The following is a 6,000-nucleotide window of genomic DNA, read 5'->3' as shown; positions in this document are numbered from 1 at the left end:
AGGTAGGTACTAGGTTATCTGCCCAAGGGCATTTATAAGCCTAGCCAGAATGTGTTGGCTTTCACCTCCTTTTTAAATTAGTTTCCTGGGCCTCTGTCTAGCAGGGCCACTGAAGTGATCCTAGGGGTAAATTTACAATTTCCCATCCACTCGTCAATATTCCTCTTGAAGAGAGTCTGCGAGGGGCACTGCCTAACATCAACTGGGATTCTATTCCAGAGCGAGGGAAGTCTCTGGGACAGGAATCTATCCCTCCAGCATGTCCTGTTTATTGCTTTGCTGAGGTTTAATTCACTGGAGCGTGTGGCTCTAAGAGAATTGTTTTTCTTGAGGTGGAGCATGTCCATTAATTCTGGGTTGGACATGGCCTTATACATCAGACATAGATCACCTCTGAGCAGGCAGTAAGCAACTGAGTAGAGCTGGAGTTTCTTTAGTCAAGCTGCATAGGGCATCTCTTTGAGGCCCATGATCCTCTTGGTGAGGTACTTCTGTGGTCTTACCAGCTGTTGCATGTGCCAATTAAGGTACATACCAAATGGGGTATTGTACTCTATTATGGGCCTAATGAGTGATGAGTAGCAGGGCACAATGACCTCTCTTGATCTAGAGGTGAACCATTTTGTGATTAGGTGGGCTACATAGAAGGAATATCTAACCACTTTGGCAATGTGATTATCAAAGGAGAGGTTACTATCTACCTGGGTCCCCAGATCCCTAATTACATTTTCTGTGCCTAGTGGATTACCACCTATGTGGTAATTTGTGGGCGCTTTGTTTTTTCCAAAGGGGATGACTATACATTTTTTTGCATTCAGCCTGAGGCCATGATTTTGTCACCAGTTATTTGTCTCTGTAAGACCCTTCTGGAGGATGTCTGTGACAGCCGGAGAGTCGATTATGGCCCACAGTTTTCAGTCATCTGCGAACTTGGTCAGCCATAGTCCTCCCATGCTTGCCTGTACCTCAGAGGAGTATATACTGAACAGGAGGGGTCCCAGGACCGAAACCTGTGGGATGCCACTTGCGACTGGTTTAGAGTCGGACATGGCACCCGCAACTCTGACCATGTGTGTTCTATCCGTGAGCCAGTTGGCCACCCATCTCATGACATAGGGGTTAATGTTCAAGCTGGTAAGCTTGTCTATGATGCCAGAGTGGGGAATGGTGTCGAAGGCCTTAATGAGGTCCAGGTAGGCTCTGTAGACTTCCCTCCCTTCATCTATGGCCTTGGTAACTGTTTCAAATAAGTCAACTAGGTTTAGGAGGCAGGATCTGCCTTTAACAAAGCCAAATTGGGTAGGGTCCAGTGTCGGGAGGTTCCCAATGTCTCTGTTTATGAGTTCCATGATAATTCGCTCCATAGCTTTGCAGACCAGGCTGGTCAGGCTTATAGGGCGATAGTTCCCAGGTTCTGTTGTGGCACCACCTTTGTGGAGTGGGATGACTGTTGCTGTACGCCATTCTTTGGGTACATAGACTGTGGTAAGGCTGAGTCTGAACAGTGAACTTAGGTGAGGGTTTAGTTCCTTTTGGAGCTCATGTAAGATGCAGCCTGAGACACCATCCAGTCCCACTGATGCTGTGTTCATAGCTTTGGAGAGGGTTGTTTTTACCTGCATGTCCGTGATGTCTGGGGCTCTGCATTCTTCTGGGATGGACACAGGCCCTTTTGGGGATGGGGGGGTGAAGTTTGCACTAAACTTGTCCGCCAGGATGTTGGCAATGTCAGTTGGTTCAGTGTATTTTTTGCCATTTTGCAGTAGCTCAAAGCATAACTGAGAGTTGCCACCTAAATGTTTGATATAGCTAAAGAAGGCTTTGTAGTTGTCTTAAGATTCCTTGGCAATTTTTCTTTAGAAACTGGCCTTGGATGATTTTATGAGTGATCATAGTTTCTTGCTACTACTGATCAGTGATGCCTTTCCTTTTTGGAATTTTGCTCTATCATGTAGTAGTTTCCTCCTTCTGTTGTATAGCTTATTTATGGCCAAGGACCACCAGACTGGTTTCCACTTTTTGGAGGAGTGAGTCTTGGTTTTAGTCAGGATGGGTCAATCCATGCATCCCTGTAGATGCTCATATAATGCACTTGTAATGGATTCTGCAGATTGGATAGCATTATCCTGTAGCAAGGGGGCTTTGAAACTTTCCACTTCGGTCTTGAAAAGTGTGAAGTTTGCTTTTGAAAAGTTTTTCACAGTGGTTTCCTTGACTGGGGGTGGGGTCGGGATGTGGATGTCCAGTGTGATTACTTTATGATCTGATCTTACCAGCAAGGGGTTTACCTCTGGTGTGGAACACTGATCCCCCATGTTGGTGATGATCAGGTCCAGTATGTTGTCACCTGTAGTGGGCGTGGTGACCAGCTGTTCCACGGCATTTGAGTTTATAAACTCTAGGAAGCAATGGGCAAAGGAGTTTGTACTTGAGTAATTCTCCCAGTCACTGTTTGGGTAGTTGAAATCTCCTAATATCATGGTGTTTGGCAGGACCTTTATATTTCCAGTGTTCTCTGGAATGCTGAGTGAGGGTCCTGAGACAAGGTAGGTGATCTGTAGCAGGCTACGATCTGATAAGCAGCTTTGCCCACTGTTAGTTGCACTTGGATGGTCTCCGAGGCCTCATGCTGTGCCACTAACCTGGAGATGTGGGTATCCTTTATGAAAATTGATACACCCCCTCCTTTTGTATTTTGGTCTGGGTTTTGGGGCTGAAGCTCGTAGAGATTGGGATTTCTTTAAGTGGAGCATGTCCAACAGCTCTGTGTTTGATATAGCTTTGTATGTTAGGCAGCGATCACCTCTGAGTAGGCGATATGTGACAGAGTAAAGCTGGAATGTTTTGAGATGGTCTGTGTAGGGCATGTATTTGAGGCTGCTAATCCTCTTTGTGAGGTATTTCTGTGGGCTTTCCAGTTGTTGTAGATGTCTTGTGAGGTACATACCAAAACGGGCGTTGTACTCTATAATGGATCTAATGAGTGATGGGTAGAGGGGAACAATGACCTCTTTTTTTTTTTCTGCATGAGAAACCTTTTGTGATGAGGTGTGCCACGTAGAAGGATTTCCTAACTACTGTGGCGATGTGATTATCAAAGGAGAGTCTACTGACCACCTGTGTCCCAAAGTCTCTTATTACACTTGTCAGCGTTAAGTATACTACCACCTATGTTGTAGTTCATGGGTACAGAGTTTTTACCAAAGGGGATGACAATGCACTTTTTGGCATTGAGCTTGAGGCCATGGCTTTGACACCAGGCATCTGTCTCAGTGAGGCCCTTTTGTAGGATGTCCACATCGTTAGTAGTTTCGATTATGGCGCCTAGTTTGCAGTCATCTGGGAACTTCATTAGCCAAAGACCTTCTGTGTTAGCCTGTACTTCAGGGAAGTAGATACCAAACAGGACATGACACAGGACTGAACCCTGTGGTAGTCCACTTGTCACTGGTCTGAAGTCAGACTTGGAGTCTGCTACTTTCACAGTGTGGGTTCTGTCAGTGAGCCAGTTGGCAACCCATCTTGTGATATAGGGATTTATACAAAGTTTAGTGAGTTTATCTGTAATTCCAGAGTAGGGGATGGTGTTGAAAGCCTTGGCAAGATCTAGATAGGCTGTGTGAGCCACCTTACCCTTGTCTACAGCTTTGGTGACTGCTTCGAAGAAGTCTATCAGGTTTAGGAGACATGATCTGCCTTTTACAAATGGAATGTTTGTGGTCCAGAGTTTGGAGATTACCAATGTGTTTGTTTATAAGTTCCATGATGATATGTTCCATGGCCTTGCAGACCAGGCTCTTCAGGCTAATGGGGCGCTAGTTCCTGGGGTCCGTGGTGGCTCCCCCCTTGTGTAGTGGGATAACTGTCACTGTCCACCATTCAGCAGGCACAAAGCCTGAGGTGAGGCTATGATTGAACATGGTACTTAGGTGTGGTGCCAGTTCATTCTGTAGTTTATGTAGAACACAGCCTGGGAAGTTATCTGGTCCCATGGATGCTGTGTTCCTGGCTTTGGATAGTGGATTTTACCTGTGCAGCCATGATGACAGCAACTTTGCATTCTTCCGGTATAGAGATGGGCTCTTTCATGGGTGAGAGGGGCGTAAAGTTATCACTGATCCCATCTGCCAGGATGTTGCCAATATCAGTTGTGTCTGTATATTTAGTGCCATTGTGCTGTAACTCAGAGCAGATCTGAGTGTTGCCATTGTAATTCCTGACATAGCTATAGAATGCTTTGTGGTTGTCTTTAGAATCAGTGGCAATTTTGTTATCGTAACTAGCTTTGGAGGATTTTATCAGGGATCGCACTCATGGGTTTTACCCTCTTTTGCAACAGTTTCTTCTTTCTGTTGTGCAGTTTGTTTATGGCAAGGGACCACCAGATTGGCTTCCTTTTCTTGGAGGATAGCGTCTTGGTTCTGTTTGGGATGGCACGATCCATGCACTCATGTAAGTGCTTATAACGTGCAATTGTGTAGGATTCAGTAGTCATAACTGTATTGTCCATCTGCATGGATGCCCTGAAGTTCACCACTTCTGTCTTAAGAAGCATGAAGTTGTCTTTGGAGAATTTTTTAACATGGTTTCCTTAATGGGGGGTGGGGGCAGAATGTGGATATGTAGGGTAATTAGCTTATGGTCAGATCGGACCAATGAGGTATTGACTTCAGGTGTGGAACCGGTCACTCAGGACAAACCAATCCCTGTAACCAACACAAATAACCACAAAGTGAGCTAAATGCTACTCATTGCCAGAAGTCTCAGCCTCCAGGTGCACACACTGGAGGCACTTCTCAGTATGGAGAATATTGATATCTGTGCAGTAATAGAAACCTAGTTCAAGGCTCGAGAGAGCACACCAGCACTACCAGGATACTACTCATTCCATACCTTCCAGCATCAGAACCTGAATCATAGCACATAGGGTGGGGATGTATCCATATTCATCAAGGATACTTACACCTCTCGCTACATGCTTTCTACAGGATATGTACCCATAGAATGTTGCACAGCAACGTTCTTCCCACTCTACAGGGGTGGGGCCACAAAAGGTCCTTGGCATTCATGCTCTATGAATCTGATGAGTCTGATCTGCAAGGCAATGGAGCCAATCATAATGGAAGTCAACAATAAAGACATTGGGAACCTTCACACAGTTGAGCACACCCAGTTTGGCTTCGTCAAATGCAGATCACGCCTCCTGAACTGGGTGGATTTCTTTGAGACAGTTACCCAGGCTACAGATGATTGAAATGAGCTCCACACAGCCTAACTATACCTCGCTAAGGCCTTTGACACCATTCCCCAGTCAGGTATCATAGATGAACTCACCAACCTGGGCATGAATCCATACATCACAAGATGGATTGCAAACTGGCTCACAGATAGATCCCACAAATTAAGAGTTGCTGGCTACATGTCAGATTCTACACCAGTAACAACTGGTGTCTCCCGGGTTCAGTCCTGGGGTCCCTCATGTTTGGTATAGACTTCTCAAAAGTACATGCCACCACAGGAGGGTTGTGGTTGACTAAGTTTGCTGGGAACTGTAAAGTGTTTGCCATAATAGATTCCCGGATGACACAAATATTCTCCAGAAGGGACTCTATGAGACAGATGTGTAGTGTCAGAATCATGGCCTCAAGCTCAATGTGGAAGAATGCATAGCAATCCCCTTTGGTGAAAACAAAGTACCTACAAACTACCACATAGCTGTTACCCCCTTAAAACTGACAGGGTAATAAGGGATCTGGGGACACAAGTAGATAGTCATCTTTCCTTTGACAACCATGTTGCCAAAGTGATTGGAAAATCCTATGTGGCCCACCTAATCAACAAAGGGTTTGCATCAGGATCAAAAGAGGTAGTGGTGGCCCTCTATTCTTAAGTCATCAGACCCGTCATTGAGTACAATGCACCATTTTGGATGTACTCAACTAAGCATATCCAGCAGCTGTAGAGACCATAGAGGTACCTCACCAAGAGGATTGCTGGCCT

Source organism: Protopterus annectens, chromosome 1.part0 (genome assembly GCF_019279795.1).
Source record: "Protopterus annectens isolate FY-2018-M chromosome 1.part0, PAN1.0, whole genome shotgun sequence".
NCBI lineage: Eukaryota > Metazoa > Chordata > Ceratodontiformes > Protopteridae > Protopterus > Protopterus annectens.
The sequence above is the reverse complement of the archived record's forward strand: the minus strand, read 5'-3'. Positions refer to the sequence as shown.